The sequence below is a fragment of the Blennius ocellaris genome, assembly GCF_963422515.1.
Source record: "Blennius ocellaris genome assembly, chromosome: 10".
NCBI classification, from domain to species: domain Eukaryota; kingdom Metazoa; phylum Chordata; class Actinopteri; order Blenniiformes; family Blenniidae; genus Blennius; species Blennius ocellaris.
Genome location: NC_137659.1, coordinates 23,544,413 through 23,560,710, shown reverse-complemented (window position 1 = coordinate 23,560,710; position 16,298 = coordinate 23,544,413). Strand labels below are relative to the sequence as shown.

Below are 16,298 nucleotides of genomic sequence, written 5' to 3'. Positions count from 1 at the left end.
TAGAATCTCTGACATTTATACACGTTTTTTTTTTTCAATCATTTTATTCTATCCTGCACCACAATGTTTGATTAAAATTGGCTTTATAGTGACATTGTCATAGTTTTCAGTACAGACTGTTTGATCCTACAAACATATAGATAATTTAAACTGATCACTGCTCTTCTTCATTTTCCAGGACTTTTATTACACAGTATTTTAGCCACACAGCATTGCAGTGGAACTAATCTGTCTTTTTCTTTCTTGTGTCCTTGTCTTGTCTGGAATTTCACCTCCCAGCTGTCGACTGCTGCATTTCCACCAAGTAAGATAGTACACCCCATTTTACTTTCGTCTGTAGCACTTTGTCTCACTTTATTCCTTCCACTGCTCAGTTCATAGTGTTCTTACTCAGAACATTTGCTCAATCCTCTGCAGCATTTTTTCTCACTGAAACATATTTTCAAAACGGGCTCCTAATGTCTTTATTTTTGTCTTGCAGGTGCTTGCTGCCTCATCTCCTCTCTCCGTCCTTCGTTTACTTAAGGACTGCTCTGTCTTGCTGTCCCTCTACCCTGTCTGTTATTGGATTGCTCCGTCTTTCCTGTCCATCTACCCCTCTGTCTGTTATTGGATTGCTCCGTCTTTCCTGTCCATCTACCCCTCTGTCTGTTATTGGATTAAACTGCTCTGTCTTGCTGTCCATCTACCCCTCTGTTATTGGATTGCTCTGTCTTTCCTGTCCATCTACCCCTCTGTCTGTTATTGGATTGCTCTGTCTTTCCTGTCCATCTACCCCTCTGTCTGTTATTGGATTGCTCTGTCTTTCCTGTCCATCTACCCCTCTGTCTGTTATTGGATTGCTCTGTCTTTCCTGTCCATCTACCCCTCTGTCTGTTATTGGATTGCTCCGTCTTTCCTGTCCATCTACCCCTCTGTTATTGGATTGCTCCGTCTTTCCTGTCCATCTACCCCTCTGTTATTGGATTGCTCTGTCTTTCCTGTCCATCTACCCCTCTGTTATTGGATTGCTCTGTCTTTCCTGTCCATCTACCCCTCTGTCTGTTATTGGATTGCTCCGTCTTTCCTGTCCATCTACCCCTCTGTTATTGGATTGCTCTGTCTTTCCTGTCCATCTACCCCTCTGTCTGTTATTGGATTGCTCCATCTTTCCTGTTCATCTACCCCTGTCTGTTATTGGATTGAACTGCTCTGTCTTTCCTGTCCATCTACCCCTCTGTTATTGGATTGCTCCGTCTTTCCTGTCCATCTACCCCTCTGTCTGTTATTGGATTGCTCCGTCTTTCCTGTCCATCTACCCCTCTGTCTGTTATTGGATTGAACTGCTCTGTCTTGCTGTCCATCTACCCCTCTGTTATTGGATTGCTCCGTCTTTCCTGTCCATCTACCCCTCTGTCTGTTATTGGATTGCTCCGTCTTTCCTGTCCATCTACCCCTGTCTGTTATTGGATTGCTCCGTCTTTCCTGTCCATCTACCCCTCTGTCTGTTATTGGATTGCTCCGTCTTTCCTGTCCATCTACCCCTCTGTCTGTTATTGGATTGCTCCGTCTTTCCTGTCCATCTACCCCTCTGTCTGTTATTGGATTGCTCCGTCTTTCCTGTCCATCTACCCCTCTGTCTGTTATTGGATTGCTCTGTCTTTCCTGTCCATCTACCCGTCTGTTATTGGATTGCTCCGTCTTTCCTGTCCATCTACCCGTCTGTTATTGGATTGCTCTGTCTTGCTGTCCCTCTACCCTGTTCCACTACCCTGGATTTTTTTTTTTTTTTTTTATCAAATATTCACACCAAGTATCACCAAATTTTAATCACTGGTGATTTTAATCTACACATAGATAATGGCTCGGCTCATTGTCCAGATAATTTTTAAGCCCATTGTAGGGCTGGGCGATATATCGATATTTAGGATATATCGATATATTTTTTTACGAGATATGGAATTAGACCATATCGTATATATCGATGTAGTTCACATTTGCGCTGTAAAACTTGCTTCAGGCAAGCCGCTGATCGGAGCTCTCTGCACTGCTCCCAGCGCCCCAGCAGAAACAGACACTCCGGCACACTTCAACAAACATGGAGCAACAACATCTGCGGAACGTGCGGAGGAGAGCCCCTTGGTTAGTAAAAGGAAAAACAATGGCTCAATCATTTGGAGGTGGTTCGGATATAAATTGTCAGATGAACAACAAAACTACGCTCTATGTAGGGAGTGCCATAAGCACATTGCAGCCAGTGGTGGAAGCACTACCAATCTTTTTCACCACTTAAAAACGTGGCACAAACTGCAATATGAAGAGTGTTTGAAACTACGCGCTACAGAAGCCACAGGCGCAAGAAGCCGTTCCCAACCCAACAACGCTCCAGCCCCAAAACAAAGCTCACTTCAAGCTTCATTTTCCCGCAGTGTGCCGTACGACAAGAAAAGCGACAGGTGGTGTGCAAAAACAAAAGCAGTTTGTCTGTCTTCTAATGTCTACCTCAAGTTTATCAAAGTAAAAAAAGTGTTTTATTATTTTATTTTAGTGAGTTAGTCTTTTTCTTGTGCAACGGTTCAGATAAGCTATTAAGTTAACAAAAAGAAACAAGCTGATGTTTAAAAAAAAGTTCATCTTAAACTGAGCACTTTATTTTGTTTTCTCTTTATATATAAATGCTGCCCTCAGAAAAAGATTGACCTATTTTATTTGATAAGCTATTTTTATTTAAGATATTATATTATTTAAAAGTGCACCTTACGGAGCTTTGTTATACAGTCTTCATGTTTGCATTTTATAGTGAGTTTTCAATAAAACTAAGCATTTTGGTAACTTGTATTTGGCTTTGACTTAACATTTCATTTTGCGGAAAAAATATCGGGAAATATACCGTATATCGATATTCAACCTAAATATATCGGGATATGACTTTTGGTCCATAGCGCCCAGCCCTAGCCTCTTGCAATGTCTGGATTTTAAACGCGTCACAACAGAGAGGTCACAGCCAGGACCTGGTCACTTCTGATGGTCTGACCATCAGTGTGTCCTACGTTGTTGACCTGGCTGTGTCCCACCACTTTTTTAAGGTCACCAGTTGTAACCAGCAGGAGGCCCCGGTCAGAATGGTGACGAAACGCTACATAACTTCTGAAGTGACCGAAAATGTCATTGAAATTTCAGTGTCCCTGCAGAGGTTTTACCTGCTCCATAGGATGCAATTGTTGACAATTTTAACAGGAAACTAAAGTCAACTCTTGGCATGGTGGCTCAGATCATCACAAAAATATCTATAAACCTAAACCACCAGCACCGTGGAGAAACAAAGAAACTGATCAGCACAAAAGAAACTGCAGGTTTGCTGAGCGGAGGTGGAGAAAATCAAAACTCACCATTACAGGGATAAATCTTAATTTTTCCCACTCGTGGAGCGGATGAGAGCCATGGGTTGCACCAGTCCTGCACCCAGTGAAATGCATTTTGTTAAACAAAAACTGTTTTATGCAATATTAAAATCCTGATCAGAGAAATAATCAGTTTTCAATGGCACGAGTGATGTTGATAGGTACGAGTCCAGCGTCCCTGATGCATACAAATCTGAAAGGACGCATTCAGTGTTTCTGCAGTGTTCTTGCAAAAAATGTCAAACTTGCCAAAGAAATCCAGTGTAATGTTGCTGGCAAGCACCTTTATTTCAAATTTTAATTTCAGAGTTTATTATTTATAAAAAAAATATTTTTATTTTTATTGCATTTTGCCAATGATGTTATACTTCAGTGTTCAGACTTTAATAAAAGAGAAAAAAAACCTTTTTTTTCACCTTTGTAGTTTTGAAATCGGTATGGAGTATCAAGCAACATCCTTAGAATCAGTATCGAGTTGGAAATTTCAGTATCGTGACAACACTAGTACAAGGTCAGAAAAGGAGTACAGTACAACTATATTTGTTCCATTAGGACAATGTGGAGGTCTGTGTGACGTCATCATCTCATAATAAACTAGTTCCACCTTTAAAACCTCACAATCACTATTCATTCCTGGAGAAATTCTTTAGCAATTTAACAATGTTTCCAGCTCCAACGCAACACAAATTATTGGGCCTATTTTCAGGCATTTAGCGTGGAGGAGGAAGCAGCTTCACAGAGTTTTGAATCTCCTGCTACCGGAGGAGCAAGCCATTTTGGTGCCGTGGTCAGCACTGCTCTCCTCGGCGAGCTGGCTTTTTAAAACTGACGTCTGGCGGCAGAGCATCCGCCTCGCTTTGCAAACCTCCATGTTGATGTTTGCTTTGTGGCACTTTGAGCGTAAAATACGTTCAAACAGCGACATGTCATGAAAAGTTGGTTCGCTGCAATGCTACTTCCCTAGCAGAGCAGCCGGAAGAGAAACATTTGTGTGTCACAGAAGCACAGAAGAGGCTTCATGGATCGGAAATCTCTACAGGTTGGATTGGAAATTTCCTATCCAACCTGGTGGATCCGATGGCCAGCCCGTAGTCGTCCGTAGAAATATGTACTGGTCTCGGACTGGCGTCAAGATCAACCCCCGCATTATGAAATATTCCGTGACCATCTCAAATCATACAATCGAACAGTTAAACAGTCAAGAACGTCATACTTCTCAAAGCTCAGAGACAACAAAAATAACCCAAAACTCCTCTTTTCCACCTTAGACCTATTAAACTGGGGATGCACCAATCCAGGTTTATTCACTTCCGCTCCAAATACCTCAATTTGTATATCTGCCAATACCGAAACTATTCCGATAACAGTGTGAGAAGGTGATATTCCCTTCTCACTGGAAAACAAAGAGCTATGAGCACATGCAGTGTTGGAGTGCTTGTGAACATTAGGGGATGGGTTGTGGCATTGTATCACCCACACTGGCGTGGGAGGGACCGAGTGCGCCTCGCCAAACATTTTGCCACACCATCCATCGCCACTAGTTAACAACATCACAGGTCTGTAGTGAGGTACCCACTGCAGCCAGTGTCAGTGGCACCATGTGACTTCTGTATAGTAGCACAACTCCTAACAACTCACCACACACTTCCTGCTGCTGCCTGTCAGACTTTTCCTCAGCAGAGTGTGCGCCGCTGGAAGAGCAGTATTTCAGCCGTCAGGTGGCAGAGTCCACTGGGTGTAGGGGTGCACTGTTCATATTTTGGTGTGTAAATACATATAGTGGGGAATTGCTGATGATTTTCTGTTTGATATGCATCTTATTAATAAATTTTTTCTGTGATGTTAATTTGCGGTGGATTAAACCCCCCTTGGACGTTTGTTTCAGCCCTGCTCGTCCCGATTGGCTCAATTCAGGGTGGGGCTGGGCCTGTTTAAAGGTGTCAAAGATGACAGACTGAGGGAATGAGGCTTTGTCTGCCAGCAAATGAGTCTGTGAAAAATAAAACATCTAAAATAAATCAAATGTCATTTTTGAACCACCTCATCCTTGCCTCGTCACCACAACCAGGCCAGACATCCCGAGTCGCGGTGACAGCATCGGTCCCTCACACAGAGCTCAGTTTGCTTTATTATTATTATTACTATTGTTGATTTCATATGAGGCTGTAAAACTCCTCTCTACAGGCAAGTAGAAAAGGTACCAATGTATGCATGTATTCTCTCAAAAGGGGAAATTCTTTATCAATGCAGCACAAACAGCAGTGTTTCCAGCTCTAATGCAGCACAAATGATTGGGATTATTTTTGCAGAGTTCCACAAACTTGGAAAACTTTCTCATTGTGAACAGCAACATCTCCTGCTACGGAGGAGCGCCTGGCCTCGTCGAAACTCCAGGGGGCAGTGTCGCACCATCATTTCACTAAACCGACTTAACCAAACAACCATCGAGCACAAATCAGCATGTGTATATAAACAACTGTTGGTTACTGTTCTTTCAGTACCACCCACAACTTTTGTTGGGTGGAGAAGCACAGAAACCCAAACCACTGAACGACTTGGTAGAAAGTGTAACACGCACGCTCAAACTATGACATATTCGCACACTATTTTTAACCAAGGCTCTGAAACGTCCTGCAGCAGGCGCAGAGTGAACTTCTTCAGGAGCCTCTCCTGCTTCAAACTGGTCTGGTTGGCAAGAGCTATAGCACATTGTGCTATTGTAAACATAAGGCAAGAAACTCAACACAGCTCACCAGAGCTATTTGAGCAATAAACTTTGAATGCAATGTTTTGAGACCGCTGAAAGCTAATTGAGATTGTTGAAGAATTGTACATCTTTAAAAGAGTTAGGGCCTACAACTGTCTAATGGAGCGTCTGCTTGGATTCACAGGCACCACAGTTCCATTAATGCAGCAAAACAGTTGGAAAATGTTATAATTTATGGTAATGATCTCATCCATTCAGATAGGCTTTGCCTATTTTTCTTAATCACCAAAAAATTACGAGATATTTAGGTCATTTCAGAAAAACGGGCAATTTCTTGTTTTCATATGACTGAATAAAACGCATTCCTACTCAAGACAGATTTGAACTGAACAAGCATCTGTACTGAAACAACTTCAGTACACACACGCTTTAGTTAATAACCAGGGCCAACAACTTTCAGTTCGCCCATTCAATGACATTTTTTGTTATCGAAATAAGGTCAAAAACAACAATGAATAATCTACTGTGTTGGGTTCATCCATCCATCTTCGACGTATATAACTATTCTGTAGTATTCAGCTTGGACAGGCCTCCAGTCCCTCACAGGACAAACATACTCACCCCTCAGAACAATTCACCTCACAGGCATGTTTATGGACTGTGGGAGGAAACAAGCAGGGAGAACATGCAAATTCCACAAAGAAAGACCCGACTGGTACTTGAACTCACGGCCTTCGAGCGGTGAGGTTAAAGCACTGTTGGGTTCATATATCAGAAATATATAACAGAAATTAATTCAAGAAAATATCAAGTAAAATACAAACCAAATAATTGAAACATGAGATCTCAGAATAAACCAGTGTTTAGTCTGAGAAAAAGGAAATTAAAAAAAATCCTAAACTTTTCAACTCCTCGAACGGGTTTAACATATTGAATAGGCTGAATTTCATAACAGTTTATGAGAGCATCAAGTTCCTACCACCACCCTGGATCCCAAGATGATGGAAAAGTCGAAGGAGCTTGAATCTGACGAGTCGAGGAGATGAAGATCCAGTCATTGATGAGGAAGATGAGGATGAAGCGCAGGAAGTCAACTGGAGCAGCACAATTCAGTTCAGTCTGTAGTAACAGACAAAAAACAATGCAGAATATCACTTATCCAGATCGACACTTTCACAATCGGCAGTAAAAAAACAACATCATATGCTGCTCATAACAAAACATTTCACATTTTAATAGCATTTCCTTACAATGTTATTGACTTTCAACTTAAGATTGTTCAGCAGTTTACTGAGGCCCAATAATCACAACATGAACACACCAAATATACATTATAGAAATCCACATACACATTTTAAAATGTGTCTTTTCACAATGGCTTCACCAAGTTTATCCAGACGAGTTTTTAATTCTCCCTCTATTCTACAGTGTGCTTCTAATGCCATCTACTGGTCGGGATGGATCTTGTCCCCAAATCAAGATACACATCACCAATAAAGTAAAATTAAAAAAAAGCGTTTTATTTCCTCACAAAACTTAAGATACGCATTCTTCACCCGCTACACGGTCTGGCCCAGATACATGGGAAGAGAAACAAATTTGCACAAATTATTCTTTCAGCACAAACCAGCACGCCTCTTTTAATATTTATTTAATATCTTAAATACCAAAGCAGCACAAACACCAATTCTTTCAGCACAAACGCAGCACGTGGAGGGCCGAGTGACGTCATCATTTTACAATAAATCTGTTAAAGATTAAAAAAGAAAGCGGCACAAACGATATTTTTTCTCCAGCACAAAACAGTACTAACGCAGCAAAAACGATTGGGACCATTTTCAATCGTGTTTTGTGAGTATGTGTGTGTGTGTGTGTGGGGGGGGGGGGGGGGGGGCAGCTTCACATAGGCGCCAACTTACCAGGCCTCCCGACAGCAGGCTAGGTTAGCACGAGGCGCGCACGTGCTGTCCGCAGGGCCTAGCTCATGTGGCGTCCACGTGCCCATCGATAACTGAAAATGTATTAATCACAATAGCAAACTGAAATCAGTGAATAACTCATACAGGTCCGTACATAATATCAAATGCATTATTCCGTTAGTGATAGCAAGTAGAATCACTAACAAATAACCCTTACGCTAGCATGGAGCATGCTAACGTAAAGTCTGCACCAGCCTTTAAACTCACCACGAATATGACTCGGAAAAAACCTGTTTCGACGGACCTCCAGCTCCGTGGTGTTGGAGAACTCCTCCTGCAGCTTTCAACAATATTTCCACGTTACCATTTCTTATGTTCTGCTTTAATCCAAGCGGTTAACTTGCTCGCACTTTCAGCGGGAAGCCACATGCAGGTGTTTCAAATTAACTGGTTTCCCTGTTAAACTGTGACCGACTTCTTTAAAGCCTCTCGTTGCCGCTAAAAGCGGGTGTTAAACATCCGACAGAAATTTGGAGCTGGAGAATCCTGGAGAACTCATTTCAACTGCACTGACAAAAAGTTGATAGTATTTTACCTTTTGTGGTTCTTTATCCTCCTGGTTTGCCGTGTCAGGCGTGACTGTCAATGCACTGCAGTTTGTGCCGATCAGGGTCCTGAAACGTCACTGAGGGGCGGGGCTATAATCCAGATTTAATTTAATCCAATTATTAAAGTCAAAACTGCCCAGGAATCATTGTTCCTTTGATTGAACAATATTAGTAATCAGCCAACTCTAGACAAGATGACAATCAGCCAACACTTTATTTTGACAATGTGATCATCAAACATCTGTTGATGATTAAAACCCCTTTATGAATGTAGTGATCTCATATAAAGACACAACATCCAACACAAAGAGTGCAATATAAATATCCCAGCCAAGTGACTCAGACATTTCTGTCATAGTACACACAATTAATCTATCGATTGATTGTACTAACTATTGTTGTCATATCTTGTGCTCTCATGCGTGGCATTAAAACCACAGCTGGATGACTCAACCACAGGTTTGTGGGATTTTAAAGAACAATCAACCTGCAGCCAGCCTTTGCAAAGTTTGCACTGCATCCATTCCAGCATTTCTGTATCTATACTATATTAAAAAAAAAAAAAAAAAAAAAAGCTTTACTGTGTTTAAAATGTAGAAGTACATTTATAAAATATATATTTGGTATGTTCACGTTGTGAATGTTGGGCCTCAATAAAATGCTTTATCAAGCTGAACAGACAATGTTAAGTTATGATTTAATTAAAAAAAATATATAAGGAAATGCTGTTAAAATGTGAAATGTTTTGTTATGAGCAGCATATGATGTTTTTTTTTACTGCCGACTGTCGATCTGGAGAACTGAGTGATATTCTGCATGTCTTGTTCACGACAGACTGAACTGAACTGTGCTGCTCCCAGTGACCTCTCCCTGCTCTTCATTCTCATCTTCCTCATCCATCACTGGATCTTCACGTCTTCATCCCTGGTCTTCCTCTCCACTATTCGTCACATTCAAGCTCCTTCATCTTTTCCGTCGTCTTGGGATCCAGGGTGGTGGTAGGAACTTGACTTCTCAAGAACTGTTTAAAAAAAAAAATCCTAAACTTTACAACTCCTCGAACGGGTTTAACATATTGAATAGACTGAATTTCACATTTCCATTATTTCTCAAACAACTAAAGGTCTGTTTATTCTGAGATCTCAGGTTTTTACTTTTTTTTTTCAGGTTTTTACATTTTTTTAGTTTAGCGTTTTACTTTATTTTCTTGAATTTAATAAGTTCAAGTACGAGTCTCTTCACCTCTCTGTACAATGCTAATGACCTCCCAGCAGTGAAAGTGACGTGAACGTCCAGGAAGTCGACGTCTCACCTGAAGAAACATCTGGTAGGATAAAACCTGCTCACTTTACTGAAACACACCTGGATTCTGTCAACTAGTTTTATTAACTCATAACCTGCCAGTAACCTGCTAATACCAACTAGTGTTATTAACTCATAACCTGCCAGTAACCTGCCAATACCAGTACTGGTGCTGATGGTAGGAAGACATTCTCAATACGTTTAGACGATCTCATGTTTCAGGGATTAATTGGGGCGACACGCACCATAGCTTTTGTTTTTTAAGTCTGTTCATTGACTGAGTAGCGGGTTGTTCAGTTATTATCAATCAGTGATTCATGCTGCCAGATACAGCCTCTCACAGAGAGAGAGAAAAAGAGAGAGAGAGAGTTTTGAAATAGATGAGCAAATTTTCTTGAAGAGAAATAGTTTTGAGGACTAACACTTGAATAATTGAAAGCTTTATTTGTATTGTAGTTTTGATTCTTTAAAAAAATCCGTGTTGGACACCTGATTGGTTACTGAGTTTTGATAGTTCAAAACGTGTTAAGAGCAATTAGTGTATAAGACGTGTCAATACACTGAGCAGACACACATTCTATTCTTTCTTGTCTTTATTTTTTATGTTTCTGGTGAAGCAATCCAAAAGTAACTAAAAGTACTCTGGTACATTACTTTTTTGTTTTAGTACTTAGAGTACCGGTAAGTTACTGATTATATTTTTTGACAGGTAACTTGTAATTGTACTGGATTACAGTTTTCAAGTAACCTTCCCAACCCTGATTATTACCAACAACCATGAGACATTTCAGTTTATGTGTTAGAACTTCTTTTGACCTTGAAACTAAAATGTAACTGAGTACAACAGGAGGGTTAAGGTAAAAGTAAAAACAAAAATACCAAATTGGGCTTCCTCAGAAATGTCGTGATATTTTCTAACCAGCAGGTCGAGCCCCCAGCAAAGGAAACTTTTGGAAGTTACTGGTGGTGGCGCAATCGCTCCTCTGTGACGTTTTTACCTTTTTAATTAGGAACTGTCTGTTCCATTGTTAAAAAGTTCAAAACGACTGGTGCTGTAAAGAATTTGAGCGGTGTAGGATGTAAAAGAAAGACTACAGTGAGAACAGAGACTAATAAAACAGACGGCAGTGAAAACAGTTACTGAAGTTAAAAGATTGAGTGATACTGAGGGGGGATTTATATACTTTGGATGGGGTTACTATGCGTGAGCCTAATTAGGGCGGGGCAAAATATCGATTCAATCAAAATTTGTAGCTAAAAAAGATTTTTATTACAGTGCACTATGGCACTGATCCCTATTGTTGGGTGAGGTAAGGTGAGGTAAGGTGAGGTAAGGTGAGGTAAGGTGAGGTAAGGTGGGGGGGGTTGAGAGGAAGGGAGGTCCTCCCATCATGAGGACCAGCCGCAGGCATGGCTCAGCTGCCCTAAAGGCATTTTAAGGGCACATACAGGCATTCATGACTGATTCAGGCAAATGAAGGATAGAAATCTGTTATTTAATCTGCAAATACTTTGACAAAAAAAACAATTTTTTTGCAGTCAGTCTGTACGTGGTAGGAACTTGAATGAGAGAATGATCAACCACACTCTTTCTACTTAAGTCTCCCACACTGGCTCTTGGAGGTACACATGCATGGAGTTTGCTGAAAGTTGAAACAAAATTAAGAAAAGCCTATGTTAAATAGGATGAGTGGGAAAAAGAGGAACTGTGTGTTTCATTACAAGCAGAGGGAGGTCAGCAGTGAGTCTGAGAGTTATCTGTATCCATCCATGGCTGTATAGCTGCTCTTATAAGCGGCAGACACACACACACACCATATGGTGTGTGTGTGTGTGTGTGTGTGTGTGTGTTTGGCCCAGAGGAAGTCCAGCATTCACTCCATTCTAATTCTCTATTTGGCCTCGACTCGCTCTTCGGGGAGAAATTGACACCTCGGCTGCCAAAAACCTCCATAAATTCCTGCAGCTGATTCTGACATTTTCAGTTTGCTGCTCAGTGAATAGTCCACAGCAACTTTCCACACTACAGATAAGACTATAAAAGGTTTGTTGAGCGTGATCTATCTGAAGACGTTGCTGGGTGGAGTGGGCGACTTAAACAGAGAATTTACAAACTGCTCAGCAGAATGAAGTGATAATAGCTGAAGCTCCAGCGGTTCAATCCCGTTACAAAGACCCTTTTTCAAAACATACTGGGATAAGACACTGAGCCCCACTTTGCCCCCGATGGCAGTCATCTCCACTGATGTGTGAGTGTTACAGTGATTCTGGATGAATGTGTGAAAGACATAAACTCTGCACAAACTCCGTAGCTGGACAATAAGAACAATGTTTTCTCCAGAGTGTCATGACTCCCAGTCCATATTCTCCTGACACTTGGTCATTTTATTGTCGACAGTCACTGTAATAATAATCCAACTTGGTCATCTGTCCACAAGAATGTCCTCCCATTGTCGGTGTTTATAGCGAATTGTTCTCTTGGCGCATGTGTGTGGTTTAGGCTCCGTTTACACAACAACAAATACGAGTGCATCTGAAAAACTTTCTTCACCTTTTGTGGTGTCCGTTTACGCGACATGGGCATGCAGATCCACTGCACTCCATAAACTCCACAAAGTTTTTCTACCGGCTTCCAAGGTGGAAAGATTCCTTCGCAGTCACGGTTCCTCCCTGTAGAGACTGATGGAGGCTATAGAGCGCATCACTCACCCCCTCCCTCCCGGGGCAAACAATTCCTTCTGCTCATGTGCCAGTCATCAGCATGGCGGACACATGGTGGTATGACTCGTACTAGTATTATTATTATTATTAGTAGTAGTAGTAGTAGTAGTAGTGGTAGGAGTAGTGGTAGGAGTAGTAGTAGTAGTGGTAGGAGTAGTAGTAGTAGTAGTGGTAGGAGTAGTGGTAGGAGTAGTAGTAGTAGTGGTAGGAGTAGTAGTACTGGTAGTGGTAGGAGTAGTAGTAGTAGTAGTGGTAGGAGTAGTGGTAGGAGTAGTAGTAGTAGTGGTAGGAGTAGTGGTAGGAGTAGTAGTAGTAGTGGTAGGAGTAGTAGTAGTAGTAGTGGTAGGAGTAGTAGTAGTAGTGGTAGGAGTAGTAGTACTGGTAGTGGTAGGAGTAGTAGTAGTAGTAGTGGTAGGAGTAGTGGTAGGAGTAGTAGTAGTAGTGGTAGGAGTAGTAGTAGTAGTAGTGGTAGGAGTAGTGGTAGGAGTAGTAGTAGTAGTGGTAGGAGTAGTAGTAGTAGTAGTGGTAGGAGTAGTGGTAGGAGTAGTAGTAGTAGTGGTAGGAGTAGTGGTAGGAGTAGTAGTAGTAGTGGTAGGAGTAGTAGTAGTAGTAGTGGTAGGAGTAGTAGTAGTAGTGGTAGGAGTAGTAGTACTGGTAGTGGTAGGAGTAGTAGTAGTAGTAGTGGTAGGAGTAGTGGTAGGAGTAGTAGTAGTAGTGGTAGGAGTAGTAGTAGTAGTAGTGGTAGGAGTAGTGGTAGGAGTAGTAGTAGTAGTGGTAGGAGTAGTAGTAGTAGTAGTGGTAGGAGTAGTAGTAGTAGTGGTAGGAGTAGTAGTACTGGTAGTGGTAGGAGTAGTAGTAGTAGTAGTGGTAGGAGTAGTGGTAGGAGTAGTAGTAGTAGTGGTAGGAGTAGTAGTAGTAGTGGTAGGAGTAGTAGTAGTAGTAGTAGTAGTATATTAGTCGTATTACTAGTATTCTAGTCCATTACGGTAGTTCTATAGTTGAGACTCTCACCAGATAGCATCTGATTTGTCATCAGTCCATATGAATGTCGGGTCCTCTCCATTTTCTTCACTTTTATAGCGTATTGTTCTCTGCACACATGTTGGTGTGGTTTCATTACAGTAACAACCAACAGTGGCCTCCAGTGGCTCGGCATTCTAACTACATCGTTGCTGGTGTATCCGCTGCTGCAGTGTAAACGCGACACCTTTTTTTAAGGCATTAGCTGTTGTCACGTGAAACATTGTCGTGTCGTTTACACGCCTGAATTACAAGAACTACCAACAGCTCCAACTCGTGGCCTGGCACGCCAACTACCTCATATTCAGTCTTTCTACTGTTTCCGACTAACCAGGCATTGTTATCAAAATGTTGCTGTGTAAATACAAAGTTTTCTGAAACAAACACATAAAAACAATTTTTCATTTGAAACGATTGCACATAAATGGGCCCTAAGACTGCTGAAGCTGTGAAATGTACTCAGTCAACCGTCTGCCTCTAAATTGTTTCTGTCACTCGGTAGAGCACATACCTTCGCCAAGGCAATTTGTCTCCATGGAAACCAATGTATAACAAGGTTATTTGATCCACAGCACCACTCCATCCATCATTTGTCATGGTTGTATAATTTGCTTCATGTTGTTGCAATGTTGAGGTTAAATGATGTTCTGTTGGTTCCTATTCTTTTGTGTTTGAGTGAGTTGGCCTTTGATTGGCTGAGATTTGAGAAGGGGGCGGAGTTACAGTAACAGTGTGCGAGCAGACAGCTTTTGGCAGCGGCAGCCCTGATGAACAACACATGTCGACAATAGAGTAGTGATGAGGAACCCGACTCCTTGAACGGACTCACGGGTTTTTGAGTTTTTCATCCAAGTGAATCGGTTGTCTGAATCATTTGAGTCATTTGATTCAGTTGTGCATGCGCACTATTTCCACCCACTCCTGGACCTGGAGGCTCAGCTGAACTGCGACATGAACCAGGGGGAGAATCATGTATTCATAGTAAAATGCTGAAACACTTCTGAGGAAAATAAACAATAAGTACACATTAGTTTTTAGTGATCCTGTTCTCCTTATTCTAGATTATGTGTGTTGTTTTTGAGGTTTAGTTGAATCAAAAAATAAATTAGATAAATAACTAAACTGAATAAATACCTGGCATCCAGAATGGCAGATATACAGTATATATTGATATATACATATGATTTTTTTTCCCCTTCCAACATTCTGATTTTTTTTTTTTACTAGAATCAATAAATAATGTGACGTTGATAGGGCAGAACTAGGTATAGGGGACAATATTAAATGTAACACAATACACGCTACAGTGGTATTTTAACATTGTTTATTGTGTATTTATCAATGTATTATTCATGTATTTATCTCTACAAACTTTGTGAAACAAACAACGTGTTGGTTTTTTTTCTCCGCCGTCACTCAGAAACTTTCTGAGCACTTCTGCAGATTTTCCGGTGTGGGAGGGGCGGAGCCTCACCGCTCACCGCTCATGAGGTGAACGACACAGCGGAAGTGCTACTGACCGATTCAGTGAACGACTCTTTCGAGTTTCGAGCTGACTCGGGCATGTGAGCTGAACGACTGAAGGGATGTGAGTCGGTCATTCGTGCTGAACTTCACCTACGAGCTGACTCGAGCTGCTGAAAGCCTCATGTGACTGTAAGGAGCCGGAAGCTGCTGTGCTTAGCAGCTAACGTTAGCGGCCCAGCTACAAGCTGCTTTTAGCAGCTCTTTTAGCAGCTCTTTCAGCTTTACAGCTGCTTTTCTCACAGGGCGACTAAAGTGAGTAATGGAGTTCGACTAGCAGCAGAACAGTGACATTTATATTTTCCTCTCTGCAGCTGGAGGCTGTAGCAAGAATGACTCAGTGAACGAGTTAATGAGCGTGAAAACTCATGAGTCACCGTTCAGTAAAGTGGCTCACGGGTTTTGAACGATTCGTTCAAATTCGATCATCACTACAAAAGAGTCAATCTTACCTACCGAGGAGCTGTTCCATCCCAAATTATAATGCAGGGTTCGCCGATTCCAGGCGTCCAGAGCCGGTGTCCTGCACGTTTTCACTCTTTCCCAGCTTCAGCACACCTCAATCTGATGTTGATGTCATTGTCAAGCTTGTAGATAATCCAAGTAACCAGGCTTTTATCGCATTCAGGTGTGTTGCAAATATATCATGACTCTTTCCATGCATTTTGTTTAATTCTGTTTGATGATAAAAACGTGACGGACATCAAAAGGATATAGACTCCGATTATTACTTTTCAGATTTAATCCAGACCAGGGAAACACAAAGTGGGAACACTGTCCAAATCCTCCCTTTCTTATTCCAGCTTATGCAGTTTGGCTCGGCTTTTCCATATTCATTTATTCCTTGGAGAATCCCTGTATAGCTGCCCTTGAGGAAGAATGTCGAGGACGAAGAGTCGCGTGGCAGCGGCTCCCGACACCGACCAGGCCTTCACCTGTCCATCCTGGACCAGCCTTGTCAATCACCAGTGTACTTGCGGTCGATGTGGACCAGCAACTCCATGATCTTCATTTGCCAGGGCATGACAACGATGATGGTTGGACTGATAGCAGATGGCACATGAATCATACATAATGTTTTAACATACGCTGTATTTTCAATGAAGATTGTGTTTGC

General features: G+C 41.6%; 1 protein-coding gene across 1 annotated transcript in view; it reads right to left on the bottom strand.

The window, feature by feature from the left end:
* LOC308135213 (AP-1 complex subunit sigma-3-like) overlaps window positions 1–7,139 on the bottom strand; it is an 85,275-nt gene extending 78,136 nt beyond the window's left edge. The window contains exon 1 of the mRNA XM_080503093.1: window positions 7,067–7,139. The gene's annotated coding sequence lies outside the window, so the exon portion shown is untranslated. The remainder of the gene's footprint in view (window positions 1–7,066) is intronic.
* Between the last annotated feature and the right edge of the window lie 9,159 nt (window positions 7,140–16,298).